The sequence below is a fragment of the Grammomys surdaster genome, unplaced genomic scaffold (genome assembly GCF_004785775.1).
Source record: "Grammomys surdaster isolate TR1022 unplaced genomic scaffold, NIH_TR_1.0 184, whole genome shotgun sequence".
Classification (NCBI taxonomy): Eukaryota; Metazoa; Chordata; class Mammalia; order Rodentia; family Muridae; genus Grammomys; species Grammomys surdaster.
The window spans coordinates 5,312,171-5,338,628 of NW_021604629.1; the positions used below are offsets into that span (position 1 = coordinate 5,312,171).

Genomic DNA, 26,458 nt, shown 5'->3' on the forward strand with positions numbered 1-26,458 from the left:
GGTTGGTGATGAGGATATTTTTAGGGCTGAATCTGGGTCTTCCTTCTCTCCCTCCCTCTGATGCTAAGTAGCCATCTGTATCTCCCAGGCAACCTCCTCAAGATGTATCCTAGAAAAGCAGGATGGGGAAGTGACTAATGTTAAATACAGAGTGTGGGGCTGCTGCATCATTCATTCATTCATTCATTCATTCATCTCTTAAGAAAGGAGCCAGATACTATTTCTAACACAATATAATGCTTTCTTTGAAGCAGAGTTATATGAACCCCCAATACAGCTGGTCACCCTACACTGACGGCTTTGAGTTTTGAATTTTGACACCCGTATCCCCAGTCTTCCAAAAAGCCACAAGCCTTGCCTAGTTCCTTTACACAGTCAGCCCCCTCAGTGTCCAGCTTGCCCTATTTCAGAGCTACAACTCAATCCACCTACCTAGAGAGAGTTTTTTGGTGAAGCCCCATGAGATAAAAGCTTGGTGGATGGTAGAAGAGAGGTACAAAGGATGCTGGGAAGTATTGTAAATTCTTACTTTTGAGCAGCCAGAACTTCTGTCCTAGCCCAGACCTGTGGTACATGCACACAGTCTCCATATTTGGGAGGACAAGTCGAGATGATTGTTGAGTTTTGAGATCAGCTTGGAGTACATAGTGATCAAGACCAGCCTAGAGCACACACATCCTATACATAGTGATCAAGACCAGCCTAGAGCATGCACTAAAATCTTGTCTGGAGAACTTTCTGTGCTGAGCAGTGCTATCATTGCTGGACTTAGTTGGCTCACGGTGCTCCTGAACATGTCAGTGTCAGGCTTGTTTTAATCTGAAGGCAGAATGTTGTGCTGTGTGAGACCGTGCGGCTCAACAACGAATAATGCAGAATGTGCTTCCCATACAGTCACTTATGTCCGGTCAGTCACCTGCTACAGAGTGACAGCCGCTTAAGTGAATGAATGACTCCCCTCCATCTCTAACTCCACACTGCCTAGCCTGGGCTCAGTCAAGTAGCTATGAGCCTTGTCCACTGAAGTCAAGCTGTGAACAGAAGCTGTACAATTTCCTATATTACATTACTACTTAAAAGGTAGGGCCAGGTCCCTCAAGGCTCTTTTCCCTGACAGCAGCCAGAGGTGAGCTTTATACACCTATTGACTTGGAATCCATTCTGGGTTCAAATACAGACACACTAATAGGCACATGATCTTGGTAAATGACTCTTCATTACAGATCTCAGTTCCCCCATCTGTGAAGGGGGATGATGATATTGAAAAGGTCTATCTCTAGGTCTAGGTTTAAATGAGATGATACACGGAAGATGTTCATTGATTGGTGGTGTCATGGTTGGAATCCCACCAGAATCAAGTACTGTGTGTTAGAGTCAGTGATGAGTTTTGCAAGTCTAGTGCTGGGAATAAAACTCATCCGCGGAAGTGGAGTGAATTCTAAAGATGCTAAGAGACAAACTCGGATAAACCCCAAGGGCTGGAAGACGGAACAGCAAAGAGTATAGAAAAAAATGGGCCCCAGGTTTGGGATTGGAGGAATTGCTGCCTGCACTTGCCTGGCCAAGGGGCATGCTCTCCAGAGGGTGGTACCTGGGGAATTCCAGCAGCCTGGAGTCACGGTACTGTTTGCCTTCGCCGCCCAAGCCTGCCTGTTTTCCTCCCCCTGGGTCAGTTCCCCCTGGGTCAGTTCCAAGAGCATTTATGGACTCTGCGTTGGGCCAAGCTGGATGATGGGCTCTGGGCCCCAGAGGTGAGTCAGCCCACTTGAATCCTGTTTTCCTGGACTCTGCTGTCACAGTGTCCGTATGAATTTCTCAGGACTTTCAGCCCCGAACCATTCATTCATAATTTTCTCTGAAACTGTGAGAGGCGTGGTCACTCATGAAAGTGATCAGGAACAGACGTTAGCCATTCGACCAGCCAAGAAAGAGGAAATGCGAGGGACCCAGGTAATGCGATTGGTCTGTGTCACTACCCCATTCCCCACAGCTTTAGCCCAATACAAGGGAGGACCTAAGCAAGGGAGATAACACGCAGAAAAGCAAGAAATGAGGGCCCAAGAAGGCCAGGCAGTCCTAGAAGTCCTTCGTTGCTCCCTCCAGTCCAAAAGCGAACAGTGAGGCTGTCTTTCCAGCTGCCTAGGCCAAGCTTCGTGAGGCCCAGCCTTCCTCTCTCCCTTTACACTAGAACACCAAGGCCGGGTGTTAGTCTCGCAGCAGCCCAGGGCTGGGTCTTCGACCTGTGACCAGGGTAGGAGCAGCTAGGGCAGGGCTTCAGCCCACGTGCGTCCGAGGCTGCAGTGGTGACAGCTGTCTCTAGACCAGTACTAAATAGGAGGGCGCTGGGGTGGGTCCGCGCTGCACGATCATTGGTCGTGCATCTCGGGACTGGGGTGGAGCCTCGTCTTCGGAGGCCCTGTCATTGGCAGAACCTCCGATGGGGGCGTGTCCCAATCAGGTCCTCCGCGGCTCGCAGAACCGCAGGCACCCGGCCGGCTCAGCCTGCGCCGGGCCGCCTCGCTAGCTCCGGGCTCGGCAGGCGGCCCGCGGGGTCCCGGATTTCTGCGCCTTCAGACAGAGGCCAAGCAAGGCAGGCGCTGACCTGAGGCCCGGAGGCCCGCGAGACCTTCGGTAAGACGGAGTGAGAGTAGGCTCCGGGGTGCGCGGGAGCGGGTGGGGATTGTGCCAGTCCCGGCTGGACTCTGCGCCCTGCTGGACGCCCCGGAGGGTCAGGTGCGGCCGTTCCGTCAGGGATCTTAGACCCACCAGCGGGGAGCGCCTTGGGCTCTCCAACAATCAAAACTGTCATTCTAGCCCCAGAAAACGTAACACAAAAGCGCATAGTAGGTGCCCTTCGGCTGCAGGGTCGCCTGTCATCGTTCAGGGGAACGTCCCCAAACTTTGCTCCGTGCGATCTGGGCTCCCGTACCTTTCCCATCCTCTAACAGAGAGCCTTGCTTATTTTTATTTAATTATTATATTTTTCTGCCTCCCTTCTTCTCTTCCCTCCTTGATAACAGGAAGTTGGGCCAAATGTCAGTGGCCTGGCCAGCGGCGGGCTGGAACACGGGCTGGTTGCTTGGCTGGTGGCGACGCTCCGAGGGGCCTGCCTGCGCTGCTGTCCCCTCTGTATCCTGCGACCCCTGTCCACATGTGCTAGTTCCCGCCCAGGAGAACCCCGCCCTCGCGTCCTGCCCTGTCGCTGGCTAGCTGGTCCTGGGTTGGGGTCTCCCTTGCAGCCTCTGCCTGCTGCAGCTGTCCGGAGAAGGCGGGGTTAATTTATCCCAGGCCAGTCTCAGTCTCAGCCTCACCCTCACCGGCATAGCTGGGAAGGGCCTGTACTGGACCGGGAAGAGGCGTGTTGAAACCAGAGTACTCTCGTGTCTCCTTCCACATTGTTTATTCTGAGTCTGGGTTTCTAAAGCGGAAAGAGCTCTCTCGTTTGCAAGGTCTTTCGCTGTCCACTATGTCTTAGGCGGTTTAGTGGGAGGATAAAGTCAGTAGCCCTTACGGACAGACCCGGAGAGAAAACAGCCAGAGGCTAATTGGCTTTCCGCGTTTGCCTCCCTGAGTTCTCTGGCACCTGTGTCCTCTGCGTGCCAGCAACCTCCGCGGGGGCAGTGGACCTAACAAGTGGGCCACCAGAATAACCCCTGTTCATCGTCCCAGGGATTTGAAAGGAGATCAGTGATGCCTTCTTTCAGGTACAGGGAAGAGGGCACAGGTTGAGTCCCAGTGCTTACTCTCCAAAAAGCTTGAGTTGTGCCCTCTCTGTTTTAGGGACCCGGAAAGCAGTCCTGGCTCTGTGCCTGCTTCCCACCAGTTAGTTGCCCTGTGGCTGTGGGAAGGAGCTCTGTGTGCATGTCTCTGGAGACCCTGGCCTTTTGAGAGATTCTGGTGATCACAAAGCGCAAGGTGCTTGAACAGATCTCAGGAAGCGGGATGCACTGCAAACTGCTCCCCACTGTGTAGTCCAATGCAGAGGGGCCGCTTTAGAGGAAAGCCTCCTCCCCAGTTGGCTTTACCTCTGCGGGCTTGGCTTTTCCAGTAATCTCAAACTGAATTCATTGAAATAACTTTGACCCTTAGGAACTCCCGGCTTGTTCTTTCTGCAGTGGGGGTAGGGCAGGGTTTGGTATATGCTTCTTTTGTTTGCTGGGTGACAGAAACCTACAGTTTGAACAGCCCTATTCCTAGGAGCTGCAGAGAACAGCCCCAATCCTTCCATCCTGTGATGGGTTGGGGGGTTCTCTCCACCATCTCCATATCTCTATCTGGGTTTGCCTTCCAGGCATAGGCCTGACTGCTCACTCTACTGCTGAACGGTAGAGGTTCTGTCTTCCTGGTGGAGGGCTTGGCTGGGCTAACCCAGCCTGGGTGGAACATGGCTAATAGTCCTGCTCCTTTAAAACGCCTGAAAGAGCATCCTGAAACTGCTCATTCTTTGCCTCACGAGCACCTCCACATTAGCCCTCTGTAGTAGTTGGGGCCACACCCATTTTATAGATGAGAGAACTGAGTCCACAGAGAGATTGCTACTGGCCCCAGCAGATGATTCCAGCTTCCAGGAGTGAGTATGTGGAAAGCCAGCCTCGAGGAGGCAGAAGCAGGAGGATTGCTGAAAGTTTGAGGCCAAATTGGTATATATAATGAGCTCTAGGTCAGCTACAACTGTCTCAAAAGACAAAACCAGTGGGGCAATCGTGGTGCGTGCCTTTAATCCCAGCACTTGAGAGGCAGAGGCAGGAGGATCGCTGTGAGTTTGAGGCCAGTCTGGTCTATAGAACAAGTTCCAGGACAGCCAAGGCTACACAGAGAGACCCTGTCTCCAACCACCCTCCCTAAACAAAACAAAACAAACAAACAGAAACCAACCAACAAAATATGTAAATATATATCTAACATACAATATATTATATTATATTATATTATATTATATTATAAATATACATATAATTATATATACATATATACAATTTTTCAGAAAAATATTGTGTAATGAGCTCTACCTGTGCCTTCCCCAGCTTCCTCAGTTATTTAAATGATGCTGAGTTATGCTAACTCTGTGGCTTTCTCTTTTACTTTTCTCTCCATTCTTTTTTGTTTTAAACTTCCGTTTGTTTTTGTTTGTTTGTTTGTTTACTATGTGTGTGTACGTGTATGGGCATGTGTGACACAGTTCCTGTGCAGAGAGGTCAGAGGACAGTTTGTGGGAGTCAGTTCTCTCTGTCAAGTATGTGGGTCCCTGAGGTTGAACTCAGGTCATTGGACTTGGCAGCAAGCACCTTTCCCTGCTGAGCCATCTTGCTGACCCCCTGGATTTTTCTTTCTGAAGCATTTTAAAGCTGATTTCTGATGCCATTGTTTATGTCATTTTTTTTCTCTACACAGTGCAGCACACGTCACTTAAAAAGAACATTTCCTTGTAAAAGCATTACTTACTCCACAGGACAGAGACAGTAGTGTCATATAGTGTCACCTGTCCACATTGAGATAGGCGCACAGGCCTGCTTGTCAGGAATGACATCTCCAGCTGTCTGTTGGAGTGCTGATCCATGCACATTCTGTGTTTGGTCCCCAGTGCCTTGCTGCCTGTTATGAACTGGAGAAGGTCCCCTCCTCTCCATGAGCAATTAATCTCAATCTTTCAAGAGCTTACCTCTCCCGGGAGCACAGCGAGCCCCCGGGCACTGGAGTCCACTTCAGTCTCTCTCTGGATCCTCAGGAACAAAGCCTGCACACAGTGGACACAGCAGAGGCCTGGCGAGCATGTGCCCAGTGGCACAGCAGCCACTCCAATGGCATGTTCTGAATGAGGGGACTGTCGGGCTCGTGTGACTGTGGTCCGTGTTTGGAATGATGACTTGCTCATGCATGTGTGTCTGTCAGAGCAGTGAACGTCAGCCCACAAGCATCCTGAAATCATAGGAGAATTATTTACAACACTCACCCTCGCCACTTTGGTCTGTGGTGTGGAGCCCAGATGGCCACGTGTGTGCCCTCAGCAGCAGCTGGCCCCGCACATCACACGTGGCTGACAGCTGCTGAGGTCATTCTGTTCAAGATTTGGGTTTAGTTCCATCAAAACCAAGTTGTAACACTGGGCTAGGTAGAGAACAGGGCTCATGCCCCCGCCCTTACCCCCATCCTGTCCCTTCTTTTTGCAATAACTCTCTGTGAAAACTTAGAATTTTACTTTCATTTTCTTATTTTCTTTCCCTTTAGCTTTTCTGAGAAAGGGTCTTATATAGCTCAGGCTGGACTTGAACTCAATATGTAGTTGACAATGGCCTGGAACTCCTGAACTCTCCCGCCTCTACTTCCCAAGTGCTGGGATTGCAAATGTGTACGACTACATACACCTAATCTTTTATTTAATTTTTTTAGCAAATATAACAACATTTTAATGCCCAGGTTGTGTCAGTATTTGAGTTGATATAGTTGATATTTTTCCTTTCTTATTACTTTTTAGGTCTTTGGTTGGATGATTTCTATACTGGAGACCATAGCCTGAGCCCTCTCGTGCATGCTAGTCAAGTATTCAACCTCTGAGCCACATCTTTATGTTTTTAATGCACTCTTTAATGTTTTTAATCTTAACAGAGTCTCACTAAGTTGCCCAGGCAGGCTTTGAAGCCTAGGAAGGCTTTGGACTTTTGTTCCTGTCTCAGCCTCCCAGAGAGCTGGGCTTGTAGATGTATACTGCTGGGTATGATATTACTCTTTACTTTTGTTTTCTCCCTCAAATTTTTATAGTAGAAATGTTTTCATGATAGGAAATCCATATTACATTCTCTTTAGAAATCTGACACACACCCCCGACGACTTGGGCACCTGTAGGCAAACTTAAGCTCCAGTGGACAAGCGTGGGCTGACCATGTGTATCGGCTACAGCTATGTGTACTGACAGTACCTTAGAGCTAATGGGATTCCGAGATTTGCTCAGATCATAGTGTTGTTTATATAACCAGAGATGGCAGAAGAGCAGGCAGGCCCAAGCTCCAGGCTCTACTGGCCTGCGCTGCCTCCTGGGAAAATCTTTAAGGACAAAACCACCTGTGCAGCTCATCCTAGGGTACTCTGGCCCGCCCCACACTCGCTTCTCTTTTTCTCCTGGGCACCTGCCCCAGATGTAGAACACATGCCTGGTCTCTGGTGACAAGGCACCCCTTCTAAAACATTGATCCTTCGTTTGCTGGTGGCCGACATTAAAGCTGTCTGGAGTGATGGTAACAGGGCCCCTCTGGTCATAAACTGCTGCTGCAGTCCAATTTTTGGGATGCTCCCTGTTCTGTCAGATTTTAAAGAATCATCCTCCCCTAGTACACAGCACACGGCCTTTTGTAGTCCCAGGTGTGGTCTGTTTTCTTCCATTCTCTTGCTCTGTCTCTGTGTACACATCTGAGCATTGCTCTAGGCATCACGGGAAGGAGTCTCTGGCTCACTGAGTATGTAGGCCACTGTGTCCACATAGTTAATACTGTATTTGTCATGTTGGAGATTTTAGGGGTTTTGTTTGTTTTGTTTTGTCTTGTTTTTATAGGGTCTCATTATGTAGCTCTGTCTGACCTGAAACTATATAGACTAGGATAGCCTCATTCACAGACATCTGCCTGCCTGTGCCTTCCAAGTACTGAGATTAAAGGCCCTTGCTACCAGGCTTGTTTTTATTTTAAAGATAAGGTCTTATGTAGCCAAGGCTAGCCTCAAACTTATTAGGTATGGGTGAATGAACTCAAGTTTGTGATTCCCCTGCCTTCATGTAATCCCTGAGAACTAGGATTATAGATATGTACCATGGCCATTTTATACAGTGTTGAAGTTCCCACTCAGGGAGTTTTCTGTGTAGGAGCAAGCACATTCCCTACAGAGCTACAACTCCAGCCTCTTAGCATGTTCTTTATGTGGATTAATGTTTCTACCCAGGACTGTATTCCTTCCTCCCCCAGATCTCCACCTCTCTGTGGCTGCCTGGATACCTCATGGCTCTAGCATTCCTCCTGTAGCTTGCCTATATTTCTTTCAGGGTATAGAAATGTTACAGCAGAACCGTTCCTGGGCAACAGGGTATGACCAGAGCTCATGTCCTTTTAGCTGGCTGCAGGAGCTGTACAGCAAGGAGCCAGTCAGTTATTGCTGGCCCCTGCACTGCTAGAGCCACAGGTTAGTGGAACATTCTCAAACCCAAGTTTCGGACACACCCAGCCCGGAAGCTCAGCACATGCCAGAAACAGGAGTGAGTGTCTAGAACACTCTGTCCTGGACTTGGCCACCTTCATATCGTTATGCTGAGCTGCGGAGATCACTTCTTTGCTCACAGACTAAATGCTGGCCTTAGCTACTCATGTGTGCACTGGATTCAGGTCTTAGGGTGCTGGCAGCCAAGAGCATGAGGAGAGGGGGGGAGGAGGATGTGCATGGAGGAGAGTTACTGAGATCTTTCAGATACTAAAGAGAGCTGCTTCCTGGGGCAGAGTAGACCCAGGTCTGTGGGGGATCTGGCTGCTGACACCTGCATTGGGTGCCTCCTCATCCTAAAGTTCTATGTACAGTATTCATGGAGTTGATAGCTCCATGGGTGGGGACAGTTGGACCTTTCACACTTGGATGCAAAGATGGTAATGGTCAAGAGTTTCTTCCTGAAAGAACTGGGGGTCTAACAGCTTAGGGAGAGGATAAACAGCATGGAGGGGCACACATGTATGTGTTCAGTCTAATACACGCACATGGATGCATGGTACTCGTTCATACACACACATAGATGCACTGTACTCTCCCTACACACACACACACACACACACACACACACACACACACACACACACACTGAGAGACAGAGAAGGGGGTACAGTACTTGCCCTAACACACAGGTATATATCTCACCTCCACACACAAGTGTGTGTGGCATTCACCATCACAAACATAGATACATAGAACTACACCGTGTGCACACATCGATGTGATGCATGGTAAAACACTCACTCCATACAAGAGGAACTGGTGAAAACCCAAGCCGTGTTTCTTCCCTCAGCCTCCATCTTTGGGCTCTCTTCTCACAACATGGTTGCTGTTCCAAGCCTCCTGTGGATATACTGTGGGCACATTTCTCTTCCTGTTACATGCTGCACTTTTCCTTCTGTCTGCTAGGAAGTGACCAGAATGGACCAGAAGGTCCACAAGATCTCGGAGACTCAGTAATGAATTGGCCAAAACTCGATGACTGCCTTCTCCATATAGTTCAGCACCTCTCCTTGTCAGAATCCCCTTGCTTTTAGATCTGGGGGATTTGGGACATCTAGGCACTGAGGACTAACATCAGGAACAAGTTCTCCATGCAGATGATAGAGGCAGAAACAAGCAAGCAGACATGGGTTCAAATCCTAGCCATGTGGCCTTGCAAAGTTCATGAACCCTACCATCTAAGCCTATAAAGAAGAGGTAGTTAGAAGAGTCATCTTGGTCTTGAGACTGATAATAGAGATGAAATTAAAATATTTATAAAGTGTCCTGTGTGGGTCTACATTCCAGTACCTCCCTTTTCTCAACGGTCCATTTCCATAATGAACATCATGCATGGGCTCCAGAAGCCCCCTCTGGGTCTCAAGCTTTGGTTCCCTACAAACGTCAGCCAGTTCTTCATTTTTCCCCAAGCTGAGCTCCCCCTGTCTGTCTCCCTATTCCCCCAACGCAGCCCTGCTCTTGTGGCACTCCTCCATCCCACCCAGCCTCTCCACACCCCATCCTTCTCTGCCCTTCACTCCCCACAGCCTCCTCCTCATTTCCGTCCCTTCTTCCCTGGTGAGCAGTAGCTTCCTGGAGAGGGCTCCCTGTTTATGGTTGCTCCCTGGGGTGTTTATGCTACCTCTCTTCAAGAGCTCCTAACAGATGTCTGTTTATTGCTGAAACTTCATCTTCAGCCAGAGAGAGGAACAGCTTTTTTTTTTTTTTTTTTTTAGCTCTCTAACTGTGGCTGTACAATTCAGCTTAGATTGCCTCCAAGTTTAATTCCTCATTGCTCTCCAGCTCCACCCATCATGAAACTCTTCAGATGCAGGCAGAGAGACCTTATAAGTCCCGATTTCAGAGTGACATTTAAATTTAGCATCCAGTTGTAATCAGTTAGAAAGGTAGGCCAGGGGAGTGAGGGCAACCAACAGTTTGTCTTCTATCCTGGCTCCGACAGATGGTATGAATGAGAGGAGCATTTTTTGTATCCATAGCAACAGCAGCCCTCCCTCACGCCCCCCTCTTGCCACCTGCAGGATTGAGCAGGCAGTCTCAGGCTGCTCTGAGATTAGCTGGCAACTCAGGAGTTTTATCTTTCCCTTTGGACCACAGTGAGACTTGAGGTGCCTGGGGAAGGGCAACTGGTGTGGCTTTAGATGACTCTGACCTCTCTGCTGGAGGAAGAAGAGAGAGCATGAGTCATGGAGCTGTGGGATGTCAAGTTGGAAGGGCCCTATGATGTCTTGGTCATGAAGCTCTCACCCTGCCTTGAGTTTATGTGTTTAGAATAAGAGGCTCTGACAATGTGGTTTTATAGTTTTCTGTTTTTAATGTTTTGAAGCAGGGCCTTATCATGCAGTATAGGTTGGCCTTAGCTTGCAATTCCTTAAGGAAGGCTAGAGCTTGGTTGAATGCCTGAAATTCCAGCAGTCAGGAGACTGAGGCAGAGGAATTGCTTGGCTGTCCTGGAACTCACTATATAGAACAGGATGGTCTCGAACTCACAGAGATCCATCTGCCTCTGCCTCCCAAGTGCTGGGATTAAAGGTGTGTGCCACTAGACCCAGCTCACAAACCCAGATTTTAACTGAGATGGGCAACTGTCCATAGAGATTTATTTGTCTCCGATTGGCTATTGACTGACCCTTGAGAGAATACACCAACATGAGCCAGTTGGGAGTCACGGAGGAGGACTATAAATAGGTACTGAGTGGCTACCAACAGCTGGAGGCTCAGGCTTGTTAGAGCCCAGCACAGCATGCAGCTGTTGTGCTGGGGCCAAGCTCTGGTTGCTCTTCTGTCTAGAGTGAGGTATGCAGAACCAGCTTCTCAATGCTGCCTGCATACCAGGATTGGGTATGAACGCTTGTAGTGGTGGCCTACCAGGGGACATCTTGGAAAAGGAAGGGGTAGGGCCATCTTGTTAGTCACAAAGCACCTTGGAGGATGATTAGGATACCCTCAACAGAAAAAATGAGCAGAGGCAAGAGCACCCAGAGGCATGGACAGGTGGCATGTGCAGGATGTGAGCAAACCCAAGAGGCAGGAGGAAGCCACCAGAGGAGACTAGGGTACCTAATCCTTGGGCCAGATAACTTTAGGAAGCCTAGGCTTCCCACCAAGGACTTAATGCTTACTAAATGACTACCCTTTGTCTACATTGAGGGGTGCCCTAAAAATGGAGTAGAGCAATTAAGGCCAGGCCCCAAGGCAGGCTTCCTCTGCCCTGGCTTTATCTCTTAACTTTCTTTGTGGTTACAGGGCCTGTGTATGCAATCCCATCTTTCCAAGTACGGCAACCCATTATGAAACTCCCTGGCTAAGGTTGTCGAATATGGTCCATCTATCTTTTCCTGCAGCTTGCATTCTGTAGGGAAGAAACAAACAAACAAATAAACAAGCAAAAAAACCTGCTCCCTTACACTCCTCCTTCCCTTCTTCCAGGTCAAGGAGAGGAAATGCAGACATAGAGGGTCCTGACCCCTGACCCCCAGAAACAGACCAGGAGGTTCCTGCTTGCCTGTGGTAAGTCAAGGTAGCAAAGCTGGGGTGGATTGGAGCCTGGGGGATAGCCTCTTCCAAAGGAGCAGCGTGCTCTACAGGATCATTTCTGTAGGGCTCCGAAGCTCACAGAGCCCAGCATCCCGTCTGAAATGCTGCCTATTCTCCTGCATTGGTGACCTCACAGCCACCAGAGTCTCCTTCCCTGCAGTGTCCAGGCCTGGAAAGGAGGCGAAGGCTGAGCTCAACCCCCACCAGCATGCTGCTGGTGCTAACCTGGCAGGCTGGTCGCATGGCAACTTGCTGTGTTTATAGCTTGGACATTTGAGCAGGGCTGCTGGCACCTGTCTCTCACATATGTCTTGGGGACACCCTGGGTTTATGTCATGGTATAAATTGTGCCTGCAAGTTGCAAGTGGAAAAAATTGAGTATTCATGGGAGCTTTTGAGGGGCCTGGGGTATGGTACGGAATACTCGCTTCTCTTCCTTCTTCCTTCCTCTGCCTCACCCTTCTCCTTCCTCTCCATTTCTCTCCTCTCCTCTCCCTTCTTCTCCTCCTTTCTTAGCATCAGTTGTCCCAGTGGGAGCTCAGGTTGACTCATCCATCACTCAGGCCATCTGATCTGTCATTCGAGACCTCTGATGTACTGCCTACTGGAGGCAGGCTATCACAGGTAGAATTGGGTTTTCAGTTAGGTTTAGTGACAACATTCCCCTCGCAGGATGCATGTGAGGACTAAAGAGGGTGATGGGCTCAGCAGGATCCAATGCACGAGTCATTCTTCTGCCCACTCTTGAGTTGGTCCAAGAAGTCTTGAAGCACAGATGGGATCAGAGTTCCTCTTGCCTTCAAACCTTCCATTTGTATCGTTCCCTAAGTGACGTTTGCCCCTAAGCAGTGGCCCTGTAAAGAGTGCTTCAGGTGGACCACTCCGATAGGCAATAAAGAGCTGTGAGAAGCTTGCCTTCTTGGTGACACCAGCACATCACTAGACTCAGAGTCATAGAATAAGGAGAGTCCTGATTTCACTGGGGACTTCATTCATTCCATCTGCTGGCTCTTAAGTATCTGTTACTCTATTGGGCACTAGACAAATGTCTTTATATTATTCCTGAACTTTGCTTATTTAGTTTTTTTGAGAGTAAAGATCTTATTCTGTACACTTTGAGGGTAAGGATCTTATTGAGTTCCAGGCTGGCCTGGAACTCAAACTCTCTGCAGTACAAACGTCTCAAACTCATTCACTATGCCCACTAGGCTGGCCTCAATCCTCCCACCTCAGCCTCCTACGTGCTGGGGAGTATACCACCATACTTCGCTTATTTCAGATTCTTCTTGCATGCATACAAAAAGAGAATAAAAATGGTTACAGCATTTCTGAACCTTTTCCACATTCATGATTTAGCTCTTCAGAATCTCATTTGGCCCTGCTGTAGTCATAATTAACTGTCGACTTGACACACCTAGAATCACCTGAAAAAGCTCTCAGTTGGGTAATTGTCTTTCTTGGGTTGGTCTGTAGGCATGTCGGTAAAAGATTGTCTTGACTCTGACTTGAACAATCGTGTTGGTTAATTTTTTTAAAGTACATTTTTATTCATTTATCTGTGTGTAGTATGGAAGTCAGAGTGCCTACTGTAGAGCACAGGTGTAGGTCAGAGGACAACCCTCAAGAGTTGGTCCTCTCCCTACCATGTAGGTCCCAGGGATTGAACTCAGGTTGTCAGGCTTAGTAGTAGATGCCTTTACTCATGAGTCTTCTCACTGTTACCCACTCTGGTTAAACTGGACAGGGTCCCAATATGCAGCCCAGGATGTTTTAAACCAGCAGTCCCGAGTGCTAGAGTGCAAGCATGCACTGCCACCTTCAGTGCTGGCAGTCTTGCTCTGTGGATCATTTTCAGGTTTGCATGCCATGGCCACAGCATCCTCCAGGTCAGCACCACACAGGGTTATCAGAGAGCCCTCTGTTGTAGTACTATAGAACATCCTTTAGGGGACCTCACACTTTAGCCAGCTTGCTTTGAGAACATGGATTCCAAATGCCCTGTTGGCTCCATCCTTTTCCTACCCATGACAGGGTACCTACTGGCAGCCAGATGAGATCTGACTCTTGCAGCTCTCCCTGTGTTTTGATGTCTCCAACCCCCACAGGGCTCCAGGACAACTTTTAGGTCTGGGCTGCCTCTCAGATACAAAGGCCACTAGGCTACTAGGCCACTAGGCACCTCCTCTGAGGATGTATGTGCAGCGCTCTAGGCTAGAGGTTTTGTGGCCTGGAGGACTTGAACTCATTAAAAAAACAGAGTTTAGACATTCTTTACAAACAAAATGGCGCTGGAGATAAAGACTAGAGTGTTTCCCTAGCACGCACACGGCTCCAACACTGAAAAACTGAAAACAGTAACCAACAATAAGAAAACCACATAAAACTAAACCAAGCCCTGTGTGGTCTGAGTGCCCCATGTCACTTCAGGGTAGGTTCATGTGTTTGCCTTCTTTGCCTCTCTCCCGCTTCTCAGTCTGGAGGCTGGAATCATATCTCTGAGTCTTATGAGTCACTCGTTTCCTCAGTCTAGGTCCTGAAGCCTTTTCTCCTGAGCTGTTAGGAAGGTCTGTTTTCCTCAAATCTCATACACCAACTTCCCCTTCTCTGGTCCACAAGTTTCACAGGAAATGGTTGTTTTTCCTCCACACATCCTGTGTCCTGGTCACTAGCTGGCTTTCCCGTTGCTGTGGGAACTAGGGAATTAGGCCAGTCCTGTTACCATAGAGGCTTCCTCCCTCTTCTGGAAGATGAAGGTCTCGGAGAGGCTAGGTAGCCCTGGTCAATAGCCACTGGGGTCCACCCACCTCTCAGGACTGCCAGCTTTCTCTGGCCGGCTGCTTTCATGGCAGTAGTTAGCTTGAGGCTTCTATCTGAGGCAGCTCCTTGCCTCAGTCCTGTCATGTGAACTCTGTGTCTCAAAGTCTTTCCATATGAAGTTCTCCTGCCTTAATGCAGTTCCATCTTGTATAAGGGTAAAGTGGCCACAGCAGTGTGTGGAGTCAGCTGTCAATTACCTAAGGGAATGGTAATTTCAACTTGCAAATGCATGGAGAGCATTGGCGGGAGGCAGCTCAAAACAGCTTCCCTCTTTGATTGGTACATGAGCTAAGGACCAAGAGAAGGGAAAAATGCCTTTGAGGGGCTTCCAGGGTTTTGGACTTGAGAATTTGGCGAGTGCATTTCCTCCCCCGCCCAAAGTGTCAGGTAATCTTGGAGTACGATTGACTAACTAGTTTATGAGGCTGTGTGGAAAGAGTGTGGCTTATAAATCTGAGTCAGGCCTCTGTTGACTCCTGCTCACCTGGGCCTCAGCTGCTCAGGTGCACAGCAGTTGCTCCAGCCTTCTGACCTTGCGGAGGCAAGCAGGAAGATCATTCTGTCTTCCAGTGTCCAGCCCAGGCCCCACGCAGCATCTTCAAGATATGGCTTCCTCCCTCCACCTGACTCTCATTTCCCCTGAAGAGCAGAAGTAACTAGAAAGCAGGTTTTTAGTGGCCCATATTTGTAATCCCAGCACTGGGGATGGGGGTGGGGGGATCAGAGGGGGAGGCTGTGATAGGAGGATCTCTGGGAGGTCAAGTCTAGCTTGTGCTACAGGGTGAGTTACAGCCCAGCCTGAGCTATAATGTGAGATCATGTCTGAAAAAAGAAAAAGTCACTGGAGTTTCTGCCAGTCCTTGTGCTGTGGTTGGCTGAGAACTGGTGCCCAGCAAGCTGAGGCTCCAGTTTTGGTTTCTGACATGCGTCAATTCCACCTCCATCCTTGTGGTTCCTCTGTTAGGCTCCCCTGTCTGAAGGAATCAGCACTCAGAATCCCTGGTTTACCAGAAAGAACCAGACACTTAACTTTTCCAGACCCGTGGTGCTTTGCAAACCATCTGGTGGGCCCTATCCAGGAGCCTTTGAAGACACAGGTCCACAGCTGCCTATCCAGATAAGCATGCAGCAGCTAGGCTGGGAAGAGCAATGCAGGGTGTGGGAGAGGCCAGGCCAGGGAGAGGCCATGAGAAGGTGGCTTGTTTACATGGGGAAGTGAATTGAGAAACATTTATGGAGAACCTACTGTGTGCCTGTTCCTTGTGCTACGAGGACATTGGAATCTACCAGGCTTGGCAGCTCTTCCCAGAAGGTCTACAGTGCCAGGAAAACAAGGCACATGTGTGTGTAAACAAGTGTGGTGGCAGCAGGGGATTTAGGAAACCTCAGCTCAGTCACCAGGAAGTTCATGACTGGTCCAGATGACGGGGGAAGGCCTTGGTGTGAGGAACATTTTCTACGGGCTGGAAAGACCTGGAGAGTTTCCTAGGAGAGGAGAAGGCGGCAGTGGTGCTTGATGTGGATCTTGAGGGGTAGGCGGAGTGCAGATGGCAAGTGAGAGGATGCAGAGAGCATCTCACCCTCTGCGCATGCTGGAGGATGGGGAAAGAGAGGATAGGAAGGTGGGAGTAAGCAGAGACTCTGAGTGGGTGAGTGACTTTGGATGTATGTGGAGGGTCTTTTAGTTAAGACAGGGCAGGATACCCAGAGACCCCTAGGGCCCAGTAAGACAAGCCAGACATAGTTTAGTTTCCATCTATTCCAATCTAGGCAACTCCAGAGTACTGGGGAGCAGGTGGCAGGGCTTGCTAGCCACACTTTACCATGGAACCTCCAGGATTTGATGTTTTCATTTTGTTGTTTTAGACAAGGCGCTTGTATTTAAGCTGGTCTTGAACTTTGCTATGTAGCCAAGGATAAACTTGGGCTCCTGCCTCGGCCTTCTGCAGGTTTACAGGCACACATCACTGTATACAAAGGATCAAACCCAGGGCTTCCTGAAAGAGACCAGCATTTCTTCTACCACCTGAGCTATATGGCCAGCCCTCCAGGGACATTCTAAGGTCTGTTCAGTCATTCTATGGGTATTTACAAGACAGCTTTGTTCTAGAACAAGCCGCCCACTGCTCTAAGCTCTGGGTTTACAACAAGGGAAAAAAAAATAGGAGAACAAAGCAGGATCCCATCTCCCAGTCCTGGAGCTCTTATCCAAGGAGAGAGATAAAACAAAAGGTCAGTATGAAAGGACGAAGAGTTCAGCAGATGCCCCTTAATATACTGGGCCTGGCTCTAGACAGTGTGGACCCATGAGTATTCATGAGCCGAAGGGTGCCAAGAAGTTAAGTATTATATGCACATCTGTCACACCAGCACCTGGGAGACTGAGGTAGTGTTGTGTGTTCAAAGGCCACATGAGCTATACAGTGAATTCTGGGTTAGCCTGGGTTACAGGCTGTCTCAAAAACAAACAAACAAAAACAAACAAGGAAAAAACTGATAACAACTGTTATTAAAGCACATGAGCCATGCATGGGTGTTCAACTCAAGTATTTGAGGCAGGAGGATTAACAGCAACTTAAAGAACAGTCTGGGCTATATCTAAATTTAATTTGCCCAAAGACTTAAGGTGAAAAAATGTGAACTGGATGTCCCTACTCATCCCAGGAGGCCTTGGGACATCATCTCGGATTGGCCACACCCGAAATGAATCACCTCACAGCCCTTTCCTAGAGGAGGTGGGGAGGAGGGTAGAGCACCTGCACACCTTAATGTAGTCTTGCTTTTTGTTTCCCGCCCTTTGCTCTCTGGCCCTGTCATTCTCAGACCAAGTACACACTGAAAGTTTAGCCTAAGCTGATCATTGGCCACCCCTATTTCCCTTTTGTGGTCTGAGGTCAGGGCTGGAACCAAGCATTTAGCATCCAGTGAGGAGAAGAGACAGTGGGGCTCAGAGATAGTTTTGGGGAACCTTGCAGTTGGAGGAGGGGGGGTCAGGAAGGGGCCCAGGCTTCACCGAATAGGAGGGACAGTGTGAGTGTGAGGCCCAGAGGATGCTGGAGACTGAAGCAGAGACAATGGGGATGTTTCCTTCTTGGGGAGAAACAGGTAATTATGCTGTTAGCTAAAATGTGGCTAAGCCAGATCTTAAAATGGGTGCCATGGCCCAGGGACCCTCAGCAGGAAAGTTCAGCTCAATGGTAGGGTCCTGAAGAAGTGTTTGTAGTAAGAAAAGCCCCCTCCACCTCTTACTGGGAGGACTCCAAGCCTCCAGCTTTTCATGAGCCAGCACCCCTTTCTTCTCCCTGGCAGCCTTGAACGCTGGGGCTTAGAGGCTCCTTGCATACACACAGCAACCTTTTAGATTCTCGGCTTGGGTTTGAATCCATGCCTGGCAGGTTAGCAGAGAAGCACAGACTGGAAGCTCAACCACACCTGCTGTGGAGTTGAGTTTTCATCTTGCCATGGGAGGAGAAGCTGCTGGGTTTTGAAGTGCAGGTGCCTGTGAGCGCACTCCATAATTTACTAAAGAAGCAGGTGATGAAGAGCCTCCAGGCTCTAGGTGACAGAAGTCCCAGTAGAATTGTTCCCATTGGAGAAGCTCAGATCCCTTCCACCCCCAGGTGGACATCAATACTCCCCCAGCTTCCAAGCTGGCCTGTCTTCCTAGCATCCATAGCCCTGCTACCTGCAGTGCCCCTATTTTAGCTTTTAGCTTTGGCTCTGTAGCACTTCCCCTTTCCAGCCTCCTCCTCCTCCTCCCAGGCTTGGCTCCAGCACTGCCTACTTCAGAAAGGCTCTTCACACTCCTTTCCACCCATTCTCCATCTGCATCCATGGTGGGAGCCAGCAGTCCCTGGTTCAGAACTTAGCAGCTTCCGGAGTGGAACACTCTTTCCCAGGGTTATGTTTTGAGCATCCGCCATATCCCAGGCTGCCATGCAGAGGCTGAGACTCTAGTGAAGTGTGCCTGACCAGGGATCATGTTCTCCTCCTTCTAAGGTATATGGCTTTGTATAGACTCTTTAGTTTTCTGGGTCTCTGTGTCCTCATATGAAGAGAGCATATGGTGCCTGCTCACACGTTGGAAGCATTGGACAGAATGATTTGAGAACAGTGCTCTGTGCCCAGTTCCAGCCTCACTGGAAAGGGCTGACATATGGCAACTTTTATCTTAGCATGTTAGTTGTTATGGTTTGCATATGAGATATCTCCCACAGGGCTGTATGTTTGAACTCTTGGCACCCAGATGGTGGCGCTGTTATGGGAGGCTGGACAACCTTTTGGACAGGAGGTCTAGCTGGCAGACCTAATAGGCAGTAGGGACTGTGACTGAGGGTTCTAGGCCAAACCACTTCTGCTTCTAGATCTGCCAAGATGTAATAAGTTATATGTCAACATCCTGCCACCACTGATGGAGTCCCAGCTGTCACACTTTCCCCGCCATGATGGACTGTTTTCTTCAAACTGTGAGCCAGAATAAATCCTTCCCTCCTTCTGTTGCCTCTGTCAGGAATCTGGTCACAGAGGGGAGAAGAGCTGCCAAGAGTTAACTCTCACTCCAGCTTTAGAAGTAGACACCATCCCCCTGCAAAGGGCATCATTTGACTCAGAGCTTATGTCCCTTATGGCCTCACCGTGGGGTACCTTTTCTCCCGCTCCCTCTACTTCCTGAGCCCCAGGCCTGACTTGGGTTTCATGCTTCCTCCTCCAATACTAGGCAGTTCTACAAACCCATCACCAGTTCTCACCTGCCTGCAGAAGTGAACCAAATCCAACCATGAGGAAAGATAAGCCAGTTTCTTTGACTGAGTGGCAGAGAGAAATAAAGAAAAGGATGGAATACTTACCTGAGGGATCCCTGTAATGAGGGTAGCTACTACCCCCTCTAGCTGTCAGGAAGGCTCTATGCTGTGCATATCCTCTAGGGGTTGGTCGGTGATGACCCCCCAGGCTTGGCTTACAGTGTAGACCCTGCCCACTGCTTGCCTCTTACCCACTGCTATATCAAGAGAATTTTCACATTATTCCAGACAATAGCTTCCAACTTCATTCTCCAGCAAATGTTGGAAGCTCCCACCTCTGCCTCTGGCTGTGTCCCCTTTGTGCCAGGCAATGTTTATGTCTGGACAGGCCTTCCCCAACTGGTTGCCTGAGTTACTCCTGTACACTAGGGTGCTAGGCTTTATGAGAACTGGGAGGCAGGCAGCTAAGCATGCTTGTTCACGAGACTAATGCTGCAGGAGAGGTGGGGGCTAATGTGTTTTGGTTATTTGTTTTTGCTGTCAAGCTAGAGATCTTATTATTTTTGGCAACTTTAAAAACCTTTAAAAACTTACCTGAAGGTAGAACTTCTTTTCCTGGGGAGAGTTAAGAGACTACTAGAAGGCTTGGGTCAGTCTACCTAAAAATAGAAAAATAGATTATCTTTGGGTGCTGGCTTGGAAGGTAATGAGTCATTGAGACCAAGCAAAGATAACTTTGTTGAGCTCAATACCACATGCCAGGCACTGCAGTCATTCTACCTGCTAATTCAGACTCTCCTGGGACAGACAACAAAGAACAAAAACAAATCTCCAACTCCCCATGGGATTCTGGCAGGTGTGCTTGATCTCCTGAGACTCATGTAGAACTCTTAGAGATTAAATTTTTTTCTGTGAGAGTGTGTGTGTGTGTGTGTGCGTGCACATGTGCATGTGTAAACATATGCATGAGTGCTTGTGTGTGCTTATGTGTGGAGGCCAGAAGTTTTGGGGGTCATTCCTCAGGAGCCATCCACCTTGTGTTTTGAGATATGATCTCTCACTGGCCTGAGGCTTGCCAAGTAATTGAGGCTCATTGGCCATCGAACCCCAGGATCTGCCTGTCTCTGCACCCACAACACTGGGATTGCAAGTTCATGGCACTATGTCTGATTTGCATGTAGGTGCTGGGATCAAACTCGTGGGTCCTCGCGGTTTGGTGGCAAACACTAAAGTCACTGAACTATCTCATCAGCTCCCAAGATCAAAACTTCTTAGGTGGAAAGAAGGTATCTTGCCCTGAGACATACTTGGGGTAGCTGAAGCTCTCTCTCTCTTGTCTGCTTTCAGGCAGTCTCTTCCCCCGGAGGGGTGCCACTTCCTGTGCCAGCTGGTCAGGAAGAGAGAACACAGCAGGACAACAATGTCCTTCAGCCATTCCGAGCTCAGGGATTAGTGTCAGCAGAAATGATCCATGAGAGGAGACCCCAGGCGGGGGATTAGAATGAAAACAAGACCTGGGGAGGCAGAGGCATGGGCCATGTGATTGGTGAGTTTGGCTATTAGTCACTATAAGCCTCAGTCCCCTCATCTAGAAAGGGGGCCACATGATCAGCTGACTCTCAGAACAGCCGTGTAGGCTGGGTAAGGTCCTACAAATAGGGCAATTACTCCGACAAGGCAGTTTCTCTTCCCATCCTCCCTTCTTTTCTCCCCTTTCTTCCTCCTCCAAAGAGCTATATTAAATAGCTATTATAATTTTAAAGGGTGAGGTACTACTTTGAATTCAATGAAAAGCAACACTGGCTTTCTTCAATCTTTCTCTCCTACTTTCCAAATACTTATGGCAAAGTCTGAGACCGGGTTGTTGCCAGGGACTGCAGGACCAGGCTGCTTGGTCTTGTTCTGGCAGCTTCTTGTACCCTGAGAGTATTAATCCAGGGGCTTGCATTGGCCACCCCTCTCTCTGCTGCTTACAGACACTTGCTGCCTTTGTTTGCATTGTCCCAGCTGTCTGGGTCTTGCTGTGGTTGGACAGCTAGCTCTCCTACCTGGGCAGATTCAGTGGTGATAAAGCAGCCATCTGTTTGGGGCTGTTGTTTGTCAGAATTCTCTGTTTAAGGAGCAAGAGCTTACATAAAAAGGGAGTATGTTGAAAGGTGCCAGAGGAGGCTCTGAAGAATCCTGCCCCAGGAGGAGAACAGCTGACTGACAGCCTTCCTGGGCCCTAGTCCTCTTTCTAGTGGTCCCCTCAGCTGCAGGCAGCTCTCAAGTTATCCCACCCAGTCTAAGGGGTGACTTGTCCTCAGGGTCCAGACCTTCCTGGGGCGTTTCAGAAAAGACTGCATATATACTCAGCCTGCATCTTGGGCTGAGGGATGGGAGATGGGGTGGAGTCTGTAATGAGAAAATAAAGAAGAATACCAAGACAGTCTTACCTCATATTTAGTGGCAGCAGCTATTCTGAGGTAACTCTCATGTAACTCTTTTATTCTGTAGCATTGACTGTTTTTCATGTGCCATGAAACTGAAGCATAAAGTTTAAGTAGTTTGCCCAAGGGTGTCTCCTCTCTCTTCTGGAAAGATTATGTCAGGCAGAGGGCTCCAGGTGTGTCCCTTGCCACAAACTCTAATGAGGCAGTAACAGCTATGCCGCCACTTCCAAGCACATGCTGAGAACTAGTGCTGGGCTCAGTCCTTTACCATATTATCTCATTGAGTCCTTATGGAGTCTTCAAACGGTACTTATGGAGTGGGTACTAGAATTAAGCTAATTATAAATTTTAAAAAAATTTTTTTGAAACAGGAACTCATATATTCTAGTCAGGCCTCTAACTGACTATGTAGACAAAAATAACCTTGAACTTTTCAGGCTCCTTCCTCTACCTCCCAAGTGCTGGGATTACAGGCATACCCCACTATGTCTGGTTTTATGTGGTGTGGGGGAAGGGGGTGTCAGGGAAGCATACTACCAACTGAGATGCATTCTCAGCCCCTACCATCAGTTTAGATCAGGAACTGAAGCTCAGAGACTGCTTTTCCAAGGACCACTAACTATGTTAAGGTAAAGGAACCAGATTGTATTGCAGCAGATGCTAACTGGGAAAACTTTAAATGAAGGCATTTCTCTTGCTCAATCGGAAGCTCCTGGCTGCCTGAGGTAAATCCCAGAGTTGGCTCAAAATCTGAGCCTTTGTCCTCTGTCCAGCAGGCTGGGGTGTGGAAACTTCACTCTTTGCATGCCTGATTTGAACCTGCCTTGACGTCTCTAACTAAACTCATAGCAAGTGGCTCCTGAGCCAGCCATGCGCTGGTACATCCAGGTTCTTAAGTCACACAGTCCCCACCCTCTTTTCTTAATGGTACTGAGGACTGAACCCAAACCTTGCACATGCCAAGCAAACAACTCTCCTCCTGAGTCACACTCCCAGCCTTTATTCGACAAGTATTTCCAGAGTGCCAGGAACATTCCAGGCCTAGTCTACGTTCATAGAGTCCTTAGGGAAGACCCTGACTCCATGCACCTAGATGTGGAGAACATCAGAGAGGAAGACTATTGACTTCCTTTCCACTGGGCTTCCCAAGCTCTTGGGTTCCATGGGGACACATATACCACCAGATCAGGTTCACAGGGGACCAGAAGCCTCCTGCTTCTTAGATTTTGCCTGGCATGAGGTCAAGTTCCTGGGAGATGGCATTTCTTCATTCTGACTGATGACAAAGGGAAGCTTTGTGTCAAGGAACAAGTGTGGGCCTGGACTTAGGCTGCTCCACCATGGATCCTAGGATTACTGTGGTTAGTGCTTGTTGGAACTTTGGTTCAAGCACATGACAGAGTTCTAGCTCTTTCCAGGGCAGGTGGGAAGATTTGCCAAGGCAGAACATAGTAACTAGCCAGAGCAAAGCCTGTTCCACAGGTAATTCCATGACTAGTCTATTAACAGTCATCTGTGTCTCTAAAGCAAGGGTCTGTAAACAGCTGGGAAGGGAATCACTGGTTATGTTAAGCTCCTTGTTGAATAGAGACACCTAGACCCCTGGTGGCAATGGAGTCTCGGGCCTTCTACTCAGGTGTGATATGTAGAACATGTTTGGCTGTTGGTCAGAATGTAGACTGGTTGGTCTTTTGAGTGGCTAGATAACAGTGTGCAGAGGCCCTTGAGAGTCTGACTAATGTTGCTCTGCCCCAGCCATGTTCATTTCCCTGCCATTGTGCAGGCATCCCACGCAGACCTTCAAAGAGCCTATGTCCCTGCTGTTCTTCATAGATCTCGTGAGCTCTAGGGAGCAGGGTGATCACCAGGCTTCTTAAACTCTGCTTAGGCTGACAATAGACTTCCAAATTCAGGATGTCTAACACTCCTACCTACTGTTCCTGGAAGCTTCCCTTGAGAAGCAGGCTAGATGTGTTGAGGCCCCTGCCTGCTCTGACTTCTCCAGTCAGTCATTAGTACCAAGCCTACAGCTCAGGCTGATAGAATGTAGCCAAGGCAGGCTAGCCTGTTTATCAATTGGCACCGGCCCTGAGGGCTGTGGGCATGGTAATGGGGATGCGAGACGGGGTGTTAATTCCTAATCAGGTGACTGCTCTCAGAACTTGTCAACCTCACATACTATTGCAAGCCACCATAGTTGCATCAGGCTTTTATGTTCAAGGTACCTCAGCTTGGATGGACGGACCCTAAGTGTTGAGCATGTCAGCCTGGGCTCAAACCCTGCTATGTTGTAGGGCCAAGGCAGGTACTACCCAAACTCTGAAGCCTCAGCCTCTACTTTATGTGGAGCAGCTGGGATAAAGAATGTCTGATCCTGACAGTGCTGACTCTGTGTATGGCCAGCTCTCAATAAATAATAAATTTCCTCTCATGAGTGGTGTAAGCAACTAGACATGGGATCCTTTCTCCTAATATTCTAAACATGTCTCTCATGTGCTAGAAAGGCCATCTATGTATGAGGGAGGGGTAGCAGGTCCTTTGCTTCTCCAAAGCATGGACAGATGTCTTGTAGACCTCAGATTTCACATCTGTGTCTATTTCATCTTTGTAAAATCTCTGAGACATTTGGATTTTCTTTGAATGTGAAAATAAGTCACTAGAAATATTTTATAACTCCGCACTCTTTCTTCCAAGCAGGTGTGGAAACATTTCTACAGCAATAATTAGGATGTAACCAAATCTTGTGGGTGGTCACTGGAAGCCAACATAATAATTTAGTTAGGAAACAGCCACGCTCAGCTGGCTCACTTCTGTGGCTTTCTCTTTGATTTATCCTCTGGGGACCTTTCCCCCTTAGGCAATGGGACAGATTATATATTGGAAACCTGTTAAGTGTTATACCAGTTGGACTTGATGTCATTCTGCCTTGAGCTTAGAAGTTCTGGCACTTTCTCAGTAGGCTAAAGCAAACTTAGTATAAAGATAGTGTAAAGCCCTGGGGTGATCCTCCTTGGAGACATACCTGACTGACCATCTTGTGGGCCTTCTCCCTCACCACCCACACCACTTCTCACTGTCCTGCCTCATTTTCTGCCCCTCCTTCACTCCTAGCTCCATTCCCATGGTTCTGAAACAGTTTACCATATCCAAGACATACTGTTCTTCTAAGAAGCTTTCTTTGCCTCCCAGGAGGGACTGGTAAAATTCCTGTCTTTCCATGGTGCTTTGTGGGTTCCTTAGACATACCAGTATGGTGTCTGTAGTTGGCTCTCACCTACTGGCTGAGGAAGGAGCCACCATCTAACCTTCCTCTCTGAGCCAAACACAGCTCCAGCATAGGGAAGGCGGGTAGCAGATACTCATTGACTCAAGGATCTGAGCCCCGAGTTCATTTAGGGCTTATGAACCCTAAAGCTCTGCCACACAGTACTTCATATGAAAGATGGTTGTTTTATATTCCCTCATTTGTGGCCATGTCTTATGTGATAGATCTCAAGCTTTCAGGGTGCTTGCCCCAGGTCATACACACATAAAGACCAGAACTCTGACCTTCTGTGTCCTGGGCTCATCTGGTTTCTGTAATAACCTTTATCATGAGAGAGGTTATTTAGAACAAACCCCTCATTATCAAGTTAGAAAACTGAGGCCCAGCCTGAAAAGACTTTCTTCAGGTTTTAAAACTAACCAGTGTAGAGTGGAGAATTGGACCATCGGCTACGGACAAGCACTAAGACCTTTTTTCTGTTCCCTGCTTTATCTTCCTTTGCCTCTCTTTTGTGAACTCCACTTTGAGAACATTTTGAGACCTGTGTCTACCTTTGTTGGCACTCACCCAGGGCCCTGAGCTGGAGGGGCACAGGGGAAATGACCTAGCCTCTCTCACAGGGACATCCAGGACTTGTAAGAACTCAATTCTGTTGGAGGAGGAGGGAGGGTAAGGTCAGGGAAGAACAGCAGGGTCCATCCAGTTCAGACTAGGGTGACCACTGGTGACATGTTGACACATTCAGAGGCTGGCTTGGTGGGCACTGAGGACACACAGGGGGACAATATGATAGGTGGATTGGACTCAAAGCAAAGCTTCTTTAGAGTTCTGATTTCCTAGTATTAGGCACAGATCCAGGCAAAGAGGTCCAGATTGACCATTGTGTGCCAACCTAAGATACCTCCCACTACACACACACACACACACACACACACACTTTTCCTGAAGACACATAGCACCCAGACACTATGTCCATGGAGGAAGGTTGGCAGCAAGCGGTGAATTCCAGCATTGTCTGAAGCAAGTGTGGGGCGAGGCATGTATACCTTTCTGGCCAGCTCACTCCTCTCATGAGCCCATGAATTGTCTTGTTTTGTTTCTGAGTGACCATGTGTTCTCCTCCCACATTGCATTGCAGGTCTCTCCTGGCTCGTTCATTCAGTCCTGGCTTGACACAGTGCCAGGCAAGTTCTAATGTGAACCCCACCCGCCAGCTCTGTCTCCGATGCCAAGCTGAAACATACAATTTGCCCAAATTACAGAGAATGTGATGTTGGCCAAATAGGTACCTTGAGTCGTTTTCCAAAACATTCCCAGATTACACATTTCTTTGGGGCGGGAAAGTGTGCGGTGTTACATGATTATGGCTTAAATTCCTAGTTCACATTGCACTTTGCCATTTACAAAGACCATGCCATCTTCCC

The 26,458-nt window shown here is 48.6% G+C and overlaps 1 protein-coding gene across 5 annotated transcripts in view; it reads left to right on the top strand.

The window, feature by feature from the left end:
* The first annotated feature begins 2,504 nt into the window (after window positions 1-2,504).
* Window positions 2,505-26,458, top strand: part of Mical2 (microtubule associated monooxygenase, calponin and LIM domain containing 2) — a 186,097-nt gene continuing 162,143 nt past the window's right edge. For 4 of the 5 annotated variants that reach the window (XM_028767996.1, XM_028767992.1, XM_028767994.1 and 1 more), the window contains exons 1-2: window positions 2,505-2,631; window positions 11,671-11,751. The gene's annotated coding sequence lies outside the window, so the exon portion shown is untranslated. Of the gene's footprint in view, window positions 2,632-11,670; window positions 11,752-20,791; window positions 20,884-26,458 lie in introns of those variants that run through there. The other variant, XM_028767993.1, reaches the window with a different exon arrangement.